This window comes from Corythoichthys intestinalis, chromosome 4 (assembly GCF_030265065.1).
Source record: "Corythoichthys intestinalis isolate RoL2023-P3 chromosome 4, ASM3026506v1, whole genome shotgun sequence".
In the NCBI taxonomy this organism is placed as follows: domain Eukaryota; kingdom Metazoa; phylum Chordata; class Actinopteri; order Syngnathiformes; family Syngnathidae; genus Corythoichthys; species Corythoichthys intestinalis.
In genome coordinates, this window is record NC_080398.1 from 23,890,895 (window position 1) to 23,912,869 (window position 21,975).

The following is a 21,975-nucleotide window of genomic DNA, read 5'->3' on the forward strand; positions in this document are numbered from 1 at the left end:
GTCTGCTTTAACTAAAACCAAACATTTATCAGTTTTCATATTTTAATGAAGATAGCATGCAAACAAAGACAAAAGTAGGAAAAATAAGTAAGTGAACCCTCTGCCTACGGAGACAAAGAGCAATTGAATTTTTACCAGACATTTTAAGTCAGGTGTGTGCCCAATCATTGATGGGTGGTTTAAAGCTGCCCTCCCCACTGTAAAACACACACCTGGTAAGAAATGTCTTGATGAGAAGCGTTGTCTCATTTGCATCATGGCTTCGTCAAAAGAGCTGTGGATCAAGGATTGTTGATTTGTATAAAGCTGGGAAAGGATTTTAAAAAACCATCTCTAAACGTCTGCATGTTCATCAATCAACAGTCAGAGAAGTTTTCTACAAATGGAGAGAGTTTGGCACTATTGCTTCTCTCCCAAGAAGTGGCCGTCCACCAAAGATGACGCCAAGGGTTCAGCGCAGAATACTAAGAGAGGTAAAAAAGAACCCTAGAGTGTCTGCTAAAGCCTGACAGAAATCAGTGGCACAGTCCAATATCTATGTGCACACATCAACTATATGTAATACTATGCCCAAAAATGGTGTTCATAGGAGGACTCCACGGAGGAAGCCACTGCTGTCTAAAAAAAAAAAAACATTGTTGCTCATTTAATGTTCGCAAAAAGGCACATAGACACGCCACTCCTGGACTGATGAGACCAAAGTTAATTGTTTGGGAGTAACACACAACGAGGAGGAAAAATGGAACAGCTCACCAACAGCTACACCTCATCCCCAACGTGAAGCATGGTGTAGGGAGCATCATGATTTGGGGCTGTTTTGCTGCCTCAAGGCCTGGTCAACTTGCAGTCATTAAAGGAAGAATGGATTCAAAGGTTTATCAGGATGTTTTGCAGGAAAACTTGAGGCCGTCTGTCAGACAGTTGAAGCTAAAAAGAGGATGGATGCTGCAACAAGACAATGATCCAAAACACAGAAGTAAATCAACTTCAGAATGGTTTCAGAAGAACAAAATACACATTCTGGAGTGGCCAAGTCAAAGTCCAGACTTCAACCACATTGAGATGCTGTGGCATGACCTAAAGACATCCCAGGAATCTGACTGAACTACAGCAGTTTTGTAGAGAGGAATGGGCCAAGATTAGTCCTGATCGATGTGCCAGACTGATCTGCAGCGACAGGAAGCGTCTGGTTGAAGTTATTGGTGCCAAAGGGGGGCCACAAAATATTAAATGTGATGGTTCACTTACATATTTTTCGCCCTTCTGTCATTGTTTGCATGCTATCCTCATTAAAATATGAAAAGCTACTAATGTTTGGGTGGTTTTAGTTAAAGCAGACACTGTTTTTTCATCTGTGTGATTTTGACAAAGATCAGATCACATTTGATGGTGATTTTATGCAGAGATGTGAGAAATTCCAAAAGGTTCAGATACTTTTTCATACCACTGTAAATAATAAAAATATAAATTACTTGGTTTACATTTTAAAATTCTTTATAAATTTATTTGCAATATCATTTAGGAAGAAAACCACAAGTAATAATGTCAATAATTTATTCTTCTGTATATCATTAGTTACAAAGTATAGTTATTTCCATAAATATGATTACGTTTTAAAATATTCTAATACAGTTTTACAGTATTTTATCTGAAAAACAATGGGCAAATATCAATTAAAAGAAAAAAGCTATTGGCAATAATCTTTCAGTAATTGCACTTTTTAAAAATTTAGTATTTAGCAACTGCTATTTTCCTACTTGAAATATCCCTTGTCTATAGAGAGCTACATTTTTTCTTTGTTGGAATATGGTAGTTTATATAAAGGTTAAATGGCATTTCACAGACTGGTTCTACACATACTGTAAATAGTTGGGTGTTTTCTCGCATGGTAAACAATGGCTTGTTAAGTGCTTTTTCCACATATTGTACAAGAACCAAAAAACAAATATTTTCATAGAGGGCAATTTGCTGAACACCTCGCCTGGCGTCGGTGCTGTCATGTGCTGCGGGTCAGAGTGTGGCATGAAATATTTATCCAATCAGAAGGAGGCTGAAGTGTCCTCAGGCCATACATTAGTCATAAACAGGGCGTTGCATTAGTCACATTGAGTGTTGCTCTCCAGTTCAGCATGTATTTGACTGCACATGAGTTCTGGTCAAGTCCTCCTCATCGTCATAGTCATGTGTCAGTGGCATGCTCATCCTAGCTTGCCTGCATCATGGTGGCGTTGTTAAACGCTCGTGTCACGGTGACAAACGAGGCGGCTGAATTAAATTCTCACTCATCAATAACGCCGCCACTCGTCAATCGATAGCGGGGGAGGCCGGCGGTGGCGTTGCCGGCTGTGTCAGCGGCCTAACGAGGGCCCCCATTAGAATGGACAACCCCCTCACTTCCTCATTCACCCTTTTTTTCCCGCCCCCACCACCGCTGCCTATGCTGTTCCATCATATCCTCAATGTATACACAACAATATAGCACAATGCAATATTCACATAAAACCATGTCGTGACATGATGTATAGATTTGTCAAGATAATATAGATATGATGCATGGCCTTGTATCAACTTTGTGTGTTTGTTGCACTGTCCTGTATACGATGTCATGGTGCATTGTCCACTCCCATATATTGAGTTATTAGTGAATTAAAAATAAAACACGACCAAACTACAGCTAAAAAATTGACCAAATAATTGACCAAGATTCAAGCGTAAAAAGGAAAACAAACTTTGAAAAGTTGTACCCTGTAGTGACTTTCACATCAAGACTTATGCATAAACCTTAGTGACTGATGTACAACTCTAGCAATAAGACTCATACAAATTGCCTTCAACTGTCGTGATTGATGGGCACCTTTGACACCAAGCCTTGCGCCTGTAGTTGTTCACTGTAGTGAATGATGTGCAACTTTGACATCAAGATTCACACATATAGAAGAAAACAATCTATGAATTGCTGTCCGTTGTACTGATTGATGCACTAATGTGACAAAATAGAAACTTTTAAACAGCTGCCCACTGTAGTGAGCGATGTACAATTTGACATCCAAATTTGTCCGTGTAACTTACTATCATAGGCGGATCTACTATTCAGGCGAAGTAGGCGATCGCCTTAGGCCCCCAACCAGTAGGGGGCCCCCAACCAGCTGCCCTTGCCCCAACGAGCAAGGGCTTGGGCCACCGGAGCCAGCAGCACCCCCAACTATTCGTCATGTATAATTATGTCAGCATTAGGGTTGCCACCTTTCAGAAATAAGAAATATGGGACGCCCCCCTCGCACACAAAGCTGTACAGGCAGAGAAAAAAAGAGACATCCCTAAAACTCCTAAATGTTGCTGTATCTGTTCATTTATATTCCGTATTAGTTCAATACGGAACGCAGCATTTAATTCCCAATTTCGGATCGTTCCTTATTTTAAGGGACAGGTGGCAACCCTAGTCAGCATACCAAACAAACAAATAAAAAAACAAAAAAGAAAGCCATTTATTTGAGTGCTGCATTTATATTATCTCTCCCACACACACACGCAGTACAATGGACTGTTCCACGACGACGGACTGAGTATCAGTCGCTTAGCTTCATTTAGCGCCGTTTAGCTTAGCTTAGGTCCATTTAGCATCGCTTAGCTCCGCTTAGCTCTTCGTTAGCTTCACTTAGCTCTTCCGCCACGAAGCTCGCTATTTTTACAGCTCACTTGCTACTTTGCACGTCGGCTATTGTTTATTTCGAACAAATGAGTGAATGTGCTCTCCATGAGAGCCAAAATGCAGTGGGGGAGAAGTTGAGAACAGGCCGCTAATGCCTCTTTTAACTTTCTTCTTCTTCTTCTTCACAACGAACATAAAATACACAACAGCACACCCTGTGGTGAAACAATGCAATACAGTTCCAATCAGTCATAAAATAACACCCAACAGTTGGTTAACAGAATTTGCTAAAGAATTTTTTTTTAATCTATTCGTGACATCACAAGCAATGACGAAGAATGTTTTTTTTACGGAGTGTAAAACTTTCGGTTAGCGGTTTAGTGAACGTACTGTACCTCCGGTGAACATTTCGAAATAAAAGTACGTCATGTTCGTCATATAAATAACAATTTCTGGAGTTAATCCTACGTACTTCAGAATTAATATTATAATATGTTGAGTAAATACTACAGAATACAGATTCTACACTAAGAATAGCTTTCAAATGACCCTCTTTATGACAAACATGATTGGCAATGAATAATTTTTATAATTATTTTAATACTATTATATATAGTGGTATACTATAATAATAATGCTAGAAATTTTTAAAGAATTGTTTTGAATAATGCTGGGAAGGCAAAATCAGTGTTCTGAATCTGTTTACTTTCCATTGTTTTGCACTAGTAAATGCTATCAGCATTTAACCTCATTGTTTATTTGTGATTAATTAGTGTTATTTACTTGATTATTTGTACTATATTAAAGAATTTAAGTGTTCCAAAATGGTTTTGTGAATTAATAAGCGTCAACAAAAATTTCATTGCGTAATTAGTAAAAAAAAAAGAAAATTATTAGATTAGTCGACTAATCGTAAAACTAGTCGGCTGACTAATCAGGAGGAAATTTGTCATTTAGGACAGCCCTAGTGTACCGGAACATATTTCCTCCACACCCTTCTCACCTTTTTAACCCCTGACCCAAGAATAGGGCCCCTGGATATGTTCGCCTAAGGCCCCAAAATCGCCAAGTCCGCCACTGCTTACTATAGTAAGTAATGCTCAACCAGGAATTCACTTTTGAATAATAGTCTATTGCAGTGGCTGAAATGTACAGTACTTTTGACACTACGAGTCCAGAATTTTCCTATTTGCACTTTCTTATTGTTGCTTTGGACCCGTTTTGATGTGGAAAATGTTAATCGCTGAGTGATTTGTTTATGTGTCTTTGTTTAAGAAAACCTGCCAAAGGACTACAAATGTAAAATAGCTTCATATGCTAAATTTAGTACAATCAGAGGTGGGTGGAGTAACCAAAAATTTTACACACGTAAGAGTAGCGTTACTTCTAAATAATATTACTCAAGTAAAGTAGTTATCCAAAAATTTACTCAAGTACAAGTAAAAAAGTTTTCGTTGAAAAGAATATTCAAGTTATGAGTAACATTGTGAGTAACTGCTCACAATGTTTAATTCAAAATAATAATAATGGGACAGTGATCCCTTGCAACTTCGTGTTTCAAACTTCGCGCCGTCAGTCCATCGTGATTTTTTTTTTTTTTTTTCAATTAAAAATATAAATGAATGCAGTATTTTATAGAGCTGTCCTATCCAATCACATAGTCTCACATTCTCGCTCCTGCTGCTTTTCTTGGTCAGGCAGTGCACTTATTAAAGTTAATGACGATTGGCAGACGTTAAGGTTTGATCTTGCCAGAGACGCCTGTAAGTTGAAACTTCAAAGTGCCACATGTGTCAAATATCAATCATTTAACTTGTTAAGCAGTTGCTGTGGCAACTCATTGTGTGTAAGTGAGCAGCTTGAGCGGATTTGAGTGGACTCACTCAATGAAGCATCTAATAAAGAGAAGCATTTTTCTACTTTATTCTTTTTTAAAAATAATTCGGTGGGACAGTAGCATGCTTAAAACTTATCATAGTTATTACAGTTGATGTGCTTAGAAACCATTCATCAAAATATATCATATACACTACCGTTCAAACGTTTGGGGTCTAAGCGACTCCAAACTTTTGAACCGTAGTGTACATAATGGAAAAATCCCAAATGATACACTACGGTTCAAAAGTTTGGGGTCGCTTAGACTTTTATGTACACTACCGTTCAAAAGTTTGGGGCGACCCCAAACTTTTGAACGGTAGTGTACATAAAAGTTTTATTTTCATTCTAATTTGGGAAAAAAAGTTAAAAAAACATGTGTTATATGTATCTCTTTCCAATGATAAATCTAAATAAATACATTAAACAAACAAACAACATTTTTTTTTCTACTTCGTGGTTTTTCACTTATCACGGCAGGTTCTGGTCCCCATTAACCACGATAAAAGAGGGATCACTGTATTTTTTTTTTTTTCCTGCACAACTTCATCCATATTAACTGTTATTATAGTACTGTACTATAACCTATTACATGACCAAATTAGGTAAAAATATGACATAAAAATCATTGAATTCTAATTTGAAAAAAATGAAACATCCCCTGACCGAAGAGCATGTGTGCTCTCTAGTGGAGAAAAAACATTGTTACCGCTTATTGGTATAATGGAGTCACGTGGTTATTGTTTTGCAACGTCTCATTGGTGAAACCGAGACAGCCACTGTCACTGTGGAAAATGTAATGACTCTAGTGTACGCCAAAGTTGCTGAGTATGAGTAGCGTTTTCTTATTCACAAATCTACTCAAATAAAAAGTATTGAGTGGTAAAGCTACTCTAGGAAGCACATTTTCTCAAAAAGTTACTCAATTAAATGTAACGGAGTAAATGTAACGTGTTACTACCCACCTCTGGGTACAATCACACAAACATCATTAATGTGCATTACCCCTTTTAAAGAGTTAAAAATGGGGGCAAATGGATTCAAATTTTATACACTATGCAATAAGGAGATTGAGACTAGCTGTGGCAGCGAATTCATTCATTCCCTGTGAGCCCTTCTAGTTCAAATAGATTGGACGTCTACTAGTGAAATTCACAGCAGAAGGATGAAAAACAATTGCAAAGAAAGAGTTAAGAATCATGCATATAAAAGAATAGAACTTTTAAAAAGTTATTGACTCTGTCACTGTAGTGACTTATGTCCAGATATCAGGACTCATTGAGCGGAGCAGAGATTCGGTTGTCACTCTTGCGTCAACTAGAACAACAGAAGGCAGTGTTGAGCATTATAAGTGTTGAAATAATCAGAATTGCGCCAGTAAAAAATCTGTACTGTTGCATGTCACATAACTTTGAAGTTAGAGGCAATTACTTTTTTCAACGTCAATTTAAAAGGTCTATTGTTTTTATGGGAATTTACACATTATCTTTCTAGTTACGAAAGTGTTAAAATCAAAAAGTATGTATGAATTCAAAGCCACAGTTTTGATTCAAAATCTCTAGCTTGCCAAATGTTGCAATGTTAGCTTAGCTTTAACCAAAAACACAATTCAGATGGGGATGGTTGTGACTTGCCTGGTACACCAGACTCTCCGCTGTTCCAGCTATTGAGTCTGGCAACCATTCAGCGGAGACAATTTCCAGGCGGAGCAAGCCACAGCAAACAGAAAGCGGAGTGGACCAACCAGCGACGGGCAGACGTGACGTTAGTAAAACGACGGGGCAGGACGAGGGACTTGCGCGCGGAAGTAAACATACGAGGAGAGCGGAGTTTATTCAACATGGCTAGCGCGAGACAGACTGTTGTCAATGACTCGTGTTGATGTGTTTTTAGTAATTTAAAACTGATTTTACCGTGGATTGGAACATATTCTCGGCTCTCCTGTTCACCATCTGTGTTGTTGTGGAGACGACTTCCGACGCACAAGAGTGACGTTGCTCGTTAAAACACGTCACGCAAATAAACGAATCTGATTTGTCGATTGATTTTGTACCTGCTCGAGAGGCCGTTAATGGGCTGGTTCCCAGACTTTTCTCTCAGTGTTTGAAAAATACAGGGAGAACAGTCTGGCCGTACCAGGCAAGGTTGTGACACCGTCAACAGTTCAAAGGATTCGAAGGAGCGCAGAGCCTATGTCTGTGTTTCAGACAATAATGCATGAAGTTATAGGATAAGACAGATATTCAGGTCTGGACTACATTTTTTTGTTGAATACATCTGAATGTGTTCGTAAGAGCAATGAGCTTTTGTTTTTCCACAATAACCTGAGAAATGGATGTGTTAAGTTCTGTTAAAGCTACATTTTAAACCTATTCGAATTTAATGGTAACATTATAATGCGTTCTTGTTAATGTACCTTATCTATTAATATGATTATTCTAAAAGATTTTCACAAGATTTTCATCATTTTGAAAGAAAATTCCATTTGAACAACAAGAGACCAGCGGCGCGGAGAGTGGGGTGCTGAGGGTACTGCCGTACCTCCTGGTGTTCGGGAGAGAAAAAAAAGTTTTTGTAGATTATTTTTGTTAAAAATAAATAAAACACATTGAAACAAAGTTTTATTTGTTAATATCATGGTCACCACTTGACACCCTGCTTACTACCGGGTCACCTTGAATAAGGCGCTATTGGAACAGAGAAGTTAACTGTTCACATGGGAGGCGTTAACATGGTGCAGAAATGATTTTTTTCCTTTACAAAAACAGTGAAATTTTCTAAAATGTGAAAATGAAGATCATTATGATGACAGTTGTATGGTAGTGCCCAGCATGGAAGAGTTAGCAGCAGATTTAGACTGGGGAGTCTAAAAATGAAATCTACTGTATCTTTAGTGTCTTCAAATAGGTAAGACATGCTTGCATTGTAGCCATATTATTATTTATTGTTGCTGTTGAGCTTCCCCCGTGCAGAGAGCTGTTGGTTGTGCAATTGACCTGTGACCTTTTAGTTTTCAAATACGTTCGTGTGTAATTGCGCCGTCTAGCTACAGGGATTTGCATTATGATACACTTTTATTTCCAATACAAAAACTCCAACACACTGTAGGTGAAATAGAACGCTGTCTTTGTGGTAGCCTGGTAGTAGTACGTAAACTATCCGATATGCGTTAGTACTGCCATTGTGCACGCATTTTATGGACATAACGCGCGACCGAAAAGTTTTACGATGGGAATAACAAAAAACAAGACCCTCAGCACCCCCTGCTGTGAGTGGCTTCCAGCGCCCCTGCAAGTGACAATTTCTGTCCAATTTGGGGGCTGATGAGCAACTTTAATGTCAAGAATCTGTCTCCTGTAGTGACTGATGTATATCTTTGACACAAAACCTTCTACATAATATATTACTGCCCTCTGTAGTGACTGATGCACAATTATGAGATCAAGACACATACATGTACCTGTAGAGCTAGAACAACATCTTATCTCCACTTATATTGTATCCTATATGTGTATGTTCCTTGCATACAGCGTTAACGTATCCTCTGGTTGGTTGTGTAAGAATAATAATAATGTTCCACTGAGCTGCTTCTTAGTGACGTACATCCCTAACAAATAATGCTGATACATCATACATACAACCTCTCACTCCTTTACAAGCACTTGATCCTACTAAAGCCGGCGTTCTTTCTATATTCCTCGTCTATTTTTTTATTTTTTTTATTAGGTTTTATTAACTTTACCTCACTTCTGTCAGCACTCTCAATAATCAATGCTGATATATTGGCAATATCCACCTCAGTCCCCCGAGCCATCTTTCACAGCGGCTGCCTTATTGGGGGTGTGTATAGTTTGTCCCAATAATAATGATATTTATTATAGATATTTATTATCTGGCTGCTTGGCAGATGCACTAAACACACACACGGTCTCACCGGGGCTCTTTAATTTACACCGGTAATATCGGGCCATTATTCCCTCGTTCAGGGTTATCAGCACACGGCGGCCGTAAGCATCTATGGAGTTCCTCCATTTGTGTGCGTGAATATGTGTTTTTATGTGTGTGTGTGGGTCAAAATTCAAGTCAGAGGTAGGGGGACAGAACTGGACAATGCGCTTGCCCTCCACACGCACACAAACACTGCAACCCCCCAGGCCTCATCTACACCCCCCCTATCTGCCTCCAGACGGTAATCCACCCCAGTGCTCCTCATCCTTTCACGTATTGATTTCCTCTCCCGCGCCGCGGTTACATGTCGCACCCACGTCTGCTAGTGACCCCTCCCTCTGTGCCTCACCCTTTACCCCCCCCCCCCCCCTTCTATCAAGCAAACGTTCTACACAACACCTTAAAAAAAGCAAAAAGGGGGGAGGGTTGCTTGTCCAGGAGAAGGACTAAAAAAGTGGGCTGATAAAGCACTGCAGTATTTCAGCAAAGCAAGCAGCATTTTACAAGGATAGAAACAAACAGGATGGAGAGAGGAATAAGAGACAGATTTGGAAATAAAGAAAAAGGGGTGGCGGGAGGAGAACAAATAAAAAAATAAATAAAAAGAATCTGCCCCCGGGGGGTTGCAGAGGATATTGTGGAAATTATCAGAGTGCGACACGCGCTGGAAGTCCGAGCCGAAAGATTTATTTCGAATTTGTCTTTGACAGAGGAATTCATCACGCCGCCACCGCCGCCTGTGTCCGCTCTAATTCTACACACATTGCACCTGCCCAACAACCTAGCCTTTAATTGGGGTACGTTCTTAATCGAGCTGACTCGATGGATGGTTGAGGTGGGGGTCAAGGTTAGACTTGGACTAAAGTGGATGCATGTGAATCCAAGGACAATGTATGGACGGAAGGTATATTTACTTATGGGTGTGTTTGGATGTGGCCCCAAACCATTAAATAAGTGACAGAAATTTTCAATCAAGCCCCTATTGTCCCTCCGAAAATCACACGCACGCACACACACACACACACACACACATAAAAAAATTATAAATTTTTATTAATCAAAATTCTCAAAGAGTCTATTCTCCTTTTAGATTTTTAGTGCAATGCATGTATCCGATTGTATATATCAGGTTGTTCAAGAGAGAAAATATTAAATTTCACATATGGTGGGATGAAAAACTCATGTATCATATATAATACGTTTGATGTTTAAGGCCACCCGTGGTACTGCATTTATCAGATGAAATATAGTGAATATAGCATCTCAAAAACACGCAACTTTGCATGATTTCTTGCTATTTATTACTGAGCATGATGAGTCTGCTTGCAAAAGCATGCTGAAAAACAACTTTAGGATGGAAATTTTGAAGTGAATGTTTCTAAAGTTAAGTGTTTATTACAAGTAGAGATGCAACGATACAGGTAAGTCATGGTTCGGTACAAGTTTCGATACTAGGGACACGATTTTCGATTCGATTCAATACATTTAGTGCTCTGAAACAAAATATACAAGTGTTATTTATTTTTAATTTTTTTTTTTTTTTTTGCTAACAAGCAAAATAACAATGCCATCATATAAACTTGCATTTTAGTGCATAATATTTGTGTGCTTACCTGTTACTGATCTGAGAAATTTTGTATAAAAGTGCTGAGAACAATTTGTACTGTTTGTAGAGTGAGGCGGGGCACACTGTTGATTGCTACAGCTCTCTTAGCAGCTATGGTATGGTCACTGGTATGGATTGATTTGGCCTGCTTTACTTCCATTCAGTCATGGCGGTTTTTAATTCATCGATGTAGTATATGGACTACGCGTCCCATTATCACTCTGGGCTCACGCAGCTAATGGTATGGGACTTGAGGGGATCTAACGTAGCACATCTAGGTTTACTATTTGATGATATCTAGTGTGTGTGCACAAGTGTTGTCGGGCATTAAAAAAAATTAACAAACGCCACAGAAGTCACATCGGCTCATTACTGCACAACACCAGCATTTGACTAACGACTTTCATAAACAGGACAAGTTTGAAGTACAGCGCTCTAAATTTGCCACTCATTGTTTTTCATGTAACCGTGAGTTGGCTCTCTGTGATCCACGGTCTTAACCTGTCTTTTGCATACCTGTCAAGTTGTAGAGTTTCGGCGTAATTTGTACAAGTGAGCACTGATTTTTAAATGTCTACACCGTACGTTCAAGATCAATGTTTTTTGTGCATTACGTTTTTTTTTCTCCGTTCAGATTTTGTCACCGTTTCAGTAACGAGACAATGTGTGTTACTACGTTGGTTGAATGACGCGAGAAAAGTCAGAGACACTGAGAGGAAAGAGTGTTGTGACTCTGTAGCAAACGCGATGCTAGGCTAGGTGGCGCCAATATTTCCTGACTGTAGCCGACAGCCTACAATCTACGCCTAGATATCAAATGCTTATAGAACTACATGCGAAATGACAGACAGCGGCGTTAATAAACAGCCACCCTTTTGGAGCAGTAGACTTTTCAGAAAGGCTCTGTTGTAGTGAACCTTCCTAGCGAACTTACTTAAGTAACTTTTTATGTATAATACACCAAAATCGGAAAAATCTTGTCTTGAATCTATCTTTAAATGATGAAACAGTTTTCAAACTTTCACATGTTGAAAGTAGATAGACGGGAACTAATGCAAAAACGGTAGCAATTTTAACAACTTTAACAGTTGATTCACAACATTAAATGATTTCCAAACATAGCAAAGGTTACCATGTTTTATCTATTTTTTTTTTTTTTTTAATGGAGAAAAAAAAAACATGAGAGGTAACACCAGTTACTTTGCCTAGTAAGTATTTACGCTTACCTTCAGGTAACTGAGTTACTAACTCAATTACTTTTTGGGAGAAGCAATTTGTAACTAATTAATTACTTTTTAGAAGTATGATTAACAATAGTGGTCATAAAGATGAAGTCTGCAGAATGAAAAGTGACGAAAGCGGAGATTTTATTCTGCCAATTTGTTGCCGAACACAATTTGCCCGCAACTATTGCTGATCACTTCTAAGAATTAGTAAAAGAAATGCTCCCTGACTCAAAGATTGCATCGGTACGTTAATTTTATCAATTAACCATTTTAATTTATAATTGGACACACTAACGAACTACATCCAAGTCAAACTGAATTGAGAGCTGAAGTGCCATGAAGTGCAGCCATCAGGACATGGTAGAAATTGCCAAAAGTGCTACATACAATTATAACAAAAGTCACTGTTAAATTTTAGTAATCATGATGTAGCTCAAGATATTGATTTTTTGATTACAAAACTACCAATAAATTCATATTATTTTAAAAATTGGGTTTTATTTTAGTTTCATATTGCACGCTATATACAACGTTGTAAGATTAGTCACCAATTTGTAAGGGTATACGTCACTATTTGTAAGATTGCCAACGGCCTCGGGTTGACAGGTATGCTTTTGTCAAAACGAGGTTATTCGTAGCAGCCAAGTCGGCAACTATATATTGACGGGCACTGTTGTACATATCCGTAAAGACAGTCTTACTCAAATATAGACATATGCCGGTTACCGGTTTCACGGTTTACCGTGGTGTGAAAACGTCGCGGTTTCAAAACCACTAAAATTTTCCGTCAGACCGTAGTACGGTATTCGCCATTTTTCATGTGTCAAAAATGCAGCCAGAAGTGGCGTGGCGCGGAAGCGCTCACCCCCTCCCCTTTGTTGCTGTGTGTGAAAGTGACTATCGGCTAAACAGCCAGCAAACCCTAAACAAATACTCCAAACATAAGGCGTTCTTTTCTTCAATTTATTGAGCTCTCAAATCGTAGTAAGTGGAATATGCAAAATGAATACATTTAAAACGTACAATTGTATTTTTCCATGTGTGAGTAGCTAAACAGATTAGCACCATGGAAAAAGTTCGCCAAAAACAAAACACACATTTTCCTTTGAAATTCGATATAAAAACTAACTAAAAGCTTATAAAAGACGAATGTTAGCCTAGGCTTAGCTGGGAGAGCAACTTCGTCGAGTGTGACAGCCGCAGAGTGAGAAAACGAGCTTGACTCGCTTGAATGAATGGGGGAAAAAAGGCATAGCATCAAAGATCGTTAATTGCGGAAAGATGATCTTGCCCTAAGCACAAATCCATGTTCCCTGGATCAAGGAGAGGTCTCACTCCCAATGATTTTTTTCTTTTTAGATGAAACCTTTCCACAACAATATTTACATTTTAAACTTTTAACTTACACATTTTTAACTAACTTATTAACTTTTGAATTCTTTGTTCTTTCTAACACAAAGGCATGACATCATGTAGACTAGAGTTGACACAGTGGCTGAAAATGGCGAAACTTCACTTGAGCCTTTCAATCCTCAAAAAAAATTATGCAGTATAAATTTTTTAAAATTTTAATCAGAAGAGTTTTTACTTTTTTTTATAGAAATTATTTTGTTCTTGCTCTAAACTTGAGCAACTTGAGCTGTAGCTGTGGGTATAGTCTACGTTATATTTTAATTTTATTAAAAAAAAAAAAATTTTTATTGATAATTTATTTATTTGAACAATACATTCATATTCCAATTTGCAACTATGTTCTGAAAAAAAAAATCCTGTTCAATGGAAAAAAGTTTTTTTTTTTTAACTCATACATCTCAAAATAACACATTTTGGAGCTATAATTGCAATACCGTGATACCGCGGTATTTTTGCTCACGGTTATCGTACCGTCAAAATCTCATACCGGCACATGCCTACTCAAATATGTACGAGTGGGGATAGTGTATCAGCAAACCCAAAATGCTGTCACACAACTAACTTCTCGCCATCGGCGCTTTGCCAAATTGTTGTATACAGTTGAATCGTCTCAAAATAGGATTCTACGCACTTTAAAAACAAGACTTTTCCGGGAATAAATTTTGTCTATAATTATCTATAAATGTCTATAAACTAGCACCTTAGAGACGGTCATTTGCTTTGCTTAGCCAAAACCACCTGAGGACAGAAGATGCAAGATGGATATATGTAATTTTTTCAAACCTAAGCTTTCAAAAGCGACAACAACTACTGAGCGAGAACTAATGGTTGAAGATGTAAACCATGAAACCCCGGAGAGCACTGCCAAAATGCTGAGCGGAGTTTCAGTTTGCCCCAGTAAAGATGCTAATTGTACAACAGAGTCACCACCAGATGTACCATATGCAATGGAAAACAATCTTGGCCAAAATCATAGCTGTCCTAAGCAGCCTGATTTAAATTCCCCTAAAAAATGATGGAAACAAACAAATAAACAAAACACAAATTTTCAACGTATTATAAATATTCCTGGCTGAAATATTCAGTCAAAAAGGATGCAGCGTCTAATTCTCCACTAGGTAAGACAGAAAAATGTGTGCCCTCACACACACAGCTCGGATGCCTGTATGTATGAGCATGGGCTAAGCTACTATCCGAGCATATATCTTTTAGGTTAATTTGATTGCCGACACTGCATTTCGGAGTCATCAACATGTTTTGCCCCCCCGCCACGAAAGTCAAGCTCCACCTATTGTTACTACCAGTGTTGTTAATAACGGCGTTAGAATATAACGGCGTTACTAACGGCGTTATTTTTTTCAGTAATGGGTAATCTAATTAATTACTTTTCTCATCTTGGCAACGCCGTTACCGTTACTGAGGCGGGAAAGGCGTGCGTTACTATGCGTTACTAAGTTGGTTGAATAAAAAAAGTGAGAGAAACGGACTCACGGAGACGAGAGAGCAGAGCAGGAGTGGGGAAGACGCCGTTGCAACCGCGATGCTAGGTGGCTCCAATAATACCTGACTGTCGCCATAGCCGACAAACTACGCCCACATGACATGGTAGATATCATATTATAGAACTAGATGCAATTGACAGACACGGCTGCATTGGCAACATGTTTAAGGACTTCATGCGTTAGTAAACAGCCGCCATCTTAAAGCAGTAGACCTCTCAAGAAGGCTCTGATGTAGAGATCCTTCCTAGCGAACCTAAGTAACTTTTTTTTGTTTTAATCTAAAATGCTCCTAAATCGGCAAAATCTTAACTTAAATCTATCTTTAAATGATGAAACAGTTTTAAAACTTATACATGTTTAAAGTAGACAGAAGGGCACTAATGCAATAACGGGAGCAATTTTAACTTTAACGGTTGATTCACAGCTTTAAATGACTTCCACACATAGCAAAGGTTACTATCTAGTTATTGCAATACCCTTGTGTCTAGTTAAGTGGAGGGTAAAGAATTGGGCTAGGGCCAATTGTCCCCCAAACCCTTTTTTTGGTTTTTTGTTTTTTTTTTTTGAGAAAAAAAAAAGAAAGAAAATTATCACTAGTTACTTTGCCAAGTAACTAATTACTCTTACATTCAGGCAACTGAGTTACTAACGCAATTACTTTTTAGGAGAAGTAACTGTAATTAATTACTTTTTAAAGTAAAATTAACAACACTGGTAACTACCCACCTCTGGTGACAAGCATTTACTCTCTATGGAACCACCATTACATTTTCACGCATTTTAACTCAGTGGCCGCCATTGACGGCGATGAACGTCCAATCCGTTTGAATTGGGAGAGCTGACAGAAGCAAAGAAAACTACACTTTGTGTATGTTTTTAACCAACCTTGGTAACTTTGTCGGACAAACATCCCCTAACTTATCTTGTTTACTGACATTGGCAGTGATAGAAATCTGATCAATTTTGACTGGAAAAGGTGGCAGTGATCATTTGATGCCAGCCTGTTCTAGATGATCAAATACAAAACACCTCTGGAGCCATCTGTGCACATGAATAATTTTACTTTGGTGAGTATGATGTATTTTACTGCACTGGTTTACATTTTTGTCATGTTATTTGATAAATATTGATTCAAAGCTGCTCAGGATGATGTACTGTACGTGGCACAGTTATGAACTACTTTATTGCGTTTTTTTCCTTTTTTTTATTTTTTTATTTTTTTAACAGTATTGATGTTTTCTACAATTGCAATGTGATAGTTGTGTTGGAGTCGCTTAAAAGCAGAGAGACCACATAACCGTAATAATCAATAGTTTGTACTTGAATACTGAACAGCAACTGTAGATATTTACTGATCCTGATACGATACCTGTATGGTGCACCAGAAAAATATTCACAGCACATTTTTTCATCTTTTGTTATGTTACAGCCTCATTGGGAGTTTAACGATAAATCATTCTAGAACGATACATAAATTGGTTATACAATGATCCAATCAAAATCAAGTGGAAAGCAAAACATTTATCAACATCACACTCCAGATATGCCTTTTTTTGTTTGTTTTTTAAAGAATAGTCTTCATTCCAATGTGTGAAATGTCTAAGCATCAAATTGTTTCCAAAAAACATTTTTTATTCTTTTAAGGGAAATATAACTGGTAAAAGTGTACATAAAATCGTAATTAATCGATCGGAATCTCTTGAAATCCAAACATGCCAGACTTTGTAATATCGGCAAATATTATATTGGTATCTAAAGAATTGATTTTATATCACTTTGTCATAGAATTGGTGGATCACACCCATAACTAGAAACTGAAATTTCTGGAGAAATTACGATGAGGCCTTGCTGCGGTAGGTACAGATCTATCAGGTGACTTTATGTTGATTTGGGACAATTCGGGGACACGTCCGGTTGCATGCCTGTCAATGGCATTGACTTACTTGGGTGCTAGTTGAATGTTAATGAGCTGTAATGGTAAGTTTTTGGTTAAAAATCACAACCACACAAGTCTTGAAAACCAATGGGAAATTTGGACGTACATGGCCGTCAATGGCATGGACGTGCATGGGTGTCAGTGGCATCGACTTACTTGGGTGCCAGTTGAATGTCAATTGGCTGTCATGGTAAATGGTCAAAAATCACAAGCACCTACATTTTCCAGCCATTGAAAATGAATAGGAAATTTGGACGTATACATGGCTGTCAATGGCATCCCATTAGAAACAAAGGGGCAAGTTTCTGGCAAATGTTGGGGGAACCGTAAGTTTTTGCCAAATTCTGTAGACAAATTTTATGCTGGTAACTGTCCAGAAATTGTTTATGTGAAAATTTTGCGATTTGGTCAAAAATTGTAGGACAAGTAGCATTTTGAAAACCTTATTTATTTATTTATTCTTTTTTTTTTTTTTTTTTTTTTTTTTTAAACCTGCGTTTACAGGTGAACGGAAAATTTTAGGGGCTCATTCTAAAAATTCCCTAAGTCGCACGAAAATTCCGGCCATTTCGATATTCGAACGGTGCCTATCGGTCAAACGGTTCGGGCTGTGCGGCGCACTGAGGAAACGCCATTCAGAAATAAAAAAGGAATTTTATTCTCTGGGCCTTTTCCTTGCAAAGGCCCATTTAATACTAAAAATCTCCAGTCGTCGCCGTAAAACAAAAAACTGAGCATAGGTGCATCTTGGATACAGTAACCCGGATTTACTACTGCTTAACTTATTGGCTGCCATTGCCTGCGACAAACGTCCAATCCATTTGAAGTGGGAGGGTTGGCAGCGAATCCACCCTCCCAGTTAAAACGGATTGGACGTCTGCTATTGATAATCTCATTCCAATTCACAGCAGATGGATGAAAATAGCCACATGATTGGACATCTATGACCGTCAATGACAGCAAATGAGTTAAGTGTGTGGTTATTTCATTTGATCAGACATGATTGGGAAAGGCACGCAAATGAGGCCCTAAAAGTGGGAATACTTATCGAACAAAAAAATCAAGTAAAGTCAAAAGAACCGGATGATGTCTTTGGAGCCTTTTTTGAGTACCGTATTTTTCGGACTATAAGTCGCAGTTTTTTTTTCATAGTTTGGCTGGGGGTGCGACTTATACTCTGGAGCGACTTATGTGTGAAGTTATTAACATATTATTATATCATTTCACATGTTATTTTGGTGTTTTGGAGTGACACTGATGGTTTGGTAAACTTGTTTGCACGTTCTTTATGCTATAGTTATCTGAATAGCTCTTAATAGCTATGTAACATACCGGCCACGTTCGCATTTCGTTGTTCATGCATCATGTAACATTATCATACTATACACTTATTCAGCATGTTGTTCTCTATTGTATTTTTATTTTAAATTGCCTTTCAAGATGAGATATCTGTTCTATGTGTTGGATTTTATCAAGTAAATTTCCCCCCAAAATGCAACTTATAGTCCGGTGCGACTGATGTTTTTTTTTTTTCCTCTTCATTGTGCATTTTTGGGCTGGTGCGACTTATACTCAGGTGCGATTTATAGACCGAAAAATACAGTGTATCACAAAAGTGAGTACACCCCTCGCATTTCTGCAGACATTTAAGTATATCTTTTCATGGGACAACACTGACAAAATGTCACTTTGACACAATGAAAAGTAGTCTGTGTGCAGCTTATATAGTAGAGTTATTTTCCCCTCAAAATAACTCAAAATGTAGCCATTAATATTCAAACCCCTGTCAACAAAAGTGAGTACACCGCTTGGGAACTACGTACAATCCTAAATGTCCAAATTGAGTACTGCTTGTCATTTTCCCTCCAAAATGTCATGTGACTCGTTATAGGAGTGCTGTCAGCATTGCTGCAGAGATTGAAGAGGTGGGGGGTCAGCCTGTTAGTGCTCAGACCATACGCCGTACTCAGTGTTGTCAGTAACGCGTTAGTTAGTAACGCGTTACTGTAATCTGATTACTGTCTTTCAGTAACGAGTAATCTTACGCGTTCATTTTTCTACACCAGTAATCTGATTAAAGTTAGTTTCCTTAGTGTCTCTGCGTTACTATTTTTTCATTGCCTCATAATGTATGTAGAACGAAGAATATTGTAGTCATGTACGAAGAGCATTTTGAATAGAAAATGCTAAAATAAAAGGTTCCCGGTACGTGTTTCCATGACAACCTCTCAGCTACTTCCTGCTTTGGTCTCGCGTCACATGTGTTGTGGGACTGAGAAAGGCGTGGGCCAGGCGGGTGGACATTCGAGCTGAGTGTTGAGACGTTGCTAGGGAATGTTGATCTGTGGATATCCATGAATGAAGGTGAGTATTTTTCCTTCATTCCGGAGGGTATCAGCAAAAGGTTGGACCCCCTACATGCGCGGCCATTTTGTAGCTTTGCCGTAGCAACGACGGGCAGTCATCGCTCCAAGTTGGCAAGCTTTGTTTACATCATATGCGTGTTGCACATTTATGCCGTGAGGTGATTTGTTCGTTTATCATCTGTGGGATGTGTTGTAAGTCCGATTGAGTGTAAAGTGCTTAGATGCCGCCACGTTTTGTGGCCAAATTGACCGCGTGTGTATTGAGAGGAGTACCTCCGGGTTGTGCACGCGCATCCGTGCCCGCCACCAACTTTGTGTTTATTGCACTGTACAATCCACTTGTGTGTTGTTGATTATTGTGCAGTCAGTTTGCATTGTTTTGCATTGGCACTGAAATGCTGTCAACCATAACCCAAATTGAGAAATTTTGACATTAGGCTTATTCTTGGAGTTAGTGGGGTTTAATTGGTCGGTGGAGTTGATTTCAACAAATTCCAAGCAGTTTGTCAGATATTTGTTAGTTTCAGGGCTCCGGAGTGGCTAAGCTAGCGCGAGTCAACGGTGCTTATGTGAAAAATTCTGATATTTCCCTTTAAATTCAATCATCGGAAAGTCAATTACATGTGATGACATTTTTCTGTTGTCATTCTTATGTTGAGGCGGCAAAGGGAGAAAAATGGGTCAAAAGTAACTGATAGATTACTTTTAAAGTAACTTAGTTACTTTGATAATGAAGTAATCAGTCAAGTAACTAGATTACTTTTTTGGGGTGTAATCAGTAATCAGTAATTAAATTACTTTTTCAAGTAATCTGTGACAACACAGGCCGTACTCTACATCAAATTGGTATGCATGGCTGTCACCCCAGGAGGAAGCCTCTTCTGAAGTCGGTACACAAGAAATCCCACAAACAGTTTGCTCAAGACATGTCAACAAAGCACATGGATTACTGGAACCATGTCCTATGGTCTGATGAGACGAAGATTAATTTGTTTGGTTCCGATGGTCTCAAGCATGTGTGGCGGCGACCAAGTGAGGAGAACAAAGATAAGTGTGTCATGCCTACAGTCAAGCATGGTGGTGGGAATGACCCCCCCCCCCCCACACACACACACACACACACACACCTCTTCTATCTCTGCAGCAATGCTGACAGCACTCCTATAACAAGTCACATGATATTTTGAAGGGAAAATGACAAGCAGTACTCAATTCGGACATTTAGGGATGTATGTAGTTCCCATGCGGTGGCCTCACTTTTGTTGCCAAGGGTTTGGATTTTAATGGCCACATTTTGAGGGGAAAATAAATTAACTCTATTATACAAGCTGCACATAGACTACTTTTCATTGTGTCAAAGTGTCATTTTGTCAGTGTTGTCCCATGAAAAGATATACTTAAATATCTGCAGAAATGCGAGGGGTGTACTCACTTTTGTGATACACTGTACGGTATGTTTTATATGTTAACGATCAACACTGGCAAACTGAATCACTTTTAGTAGAACGTCAATGTTTCACGAACACTGTTGATTCCTTATCCAGAGCAAAGAGCAGAGCTCCATTATATCTCCTTGACTTTACGAATGTCACAGAGCAAACGGACACTAGAGCTAAGGCGAAGGTCCATACAGTACAATCAAAGATATTGCACCACAGTAAGTGTGAACGCTGGAAAGAAACAGGATTTTGCAAGGCCAATGGGTTTGTTGTTTGTCTTTTTTCTTCTTCTTCTTCTCATCTCCGGGGCCATTTAAAAGCACTCATCCTAAGTGGCTGTAGACACAGTCGAGTATATATTGTAATAGCCACGCTTGGGCGCTGGACGCACGGTCCATTACGAGGCCGTACGCCCAGCACCGCTTTTGTGGCGCGGAGGGCCACGCGTGTACAATGGTCACACAATGACGAAGAACCACTTGGGGAAAAGGTTAGGGCAATTTGGTCAACGGCGGAAAAATAATCACATAAGATGAAAATGCATGTCTTGACGCTTACAGAAAGGTCTTGCAAACACACTTGTGGCACTTGCATCATATGATTTCATGCGATAGAACAGTTGAAGGGAACATGCTATACTGACTGGACTTGCAGAATTCAAAGCCAGCCAACAATACAGTTGTATAAGACCTAAGAGGCTAATGCTTATATATGGCAGAAAACACAGACAAGACTGAAAAAGCTGTTTCTGCTCTTGCACTCCTCTTTAAAAGAAACTGCTGTATTTTAAGCCAAAACAACTATTGTGTATGATAGAACAATATGTCTATATGCTGCAATAGCAGATTCATGGCGCACTAAGCCCCTGAACTATTTTTATTGTGTCCCTTTTACCCTGGAAACCCCCGTTTACAGACATCGCGCAACTGCTTTTGTTTCAACCCAGCCATAAAAACAAGGCACCCGTATTTTTCGGACTATAAGTCGTGTTTTTTCTTTCTTTTTTCATATTTTG

The 21,975-nt window shown here is 38.7% G+C and overlaps 1 protein-coding gene across 2 annotated transcripts in view; it reads right to left on the minus strand.

The window, feature by feature from the left end:
* The window catches only part of pou2f2b (POU class 2 homeobox 2b), a 224,473-nt gene that overhangs the window by 117,104 nt on the left and 85,394 nt on the right, over window positions 1-21,975 (minus strand). Inside the window, exon 1 of one of the 2 annotated variants that reach the window (XM_057833941.1) lies at window positions 15,209-15,305. The exons of the other annotated variant lie outside the window; for it this stretch is intronic. The gene's annotated coding sequence lies outside the window, so the exon portion shown is untranslated. Of the gene's footprint in view, window positions 1-15,208; window positions 15,306-21,975 lie in introns of those variants that run through there. 2 annotated transcript variants of the gene reach the window in all.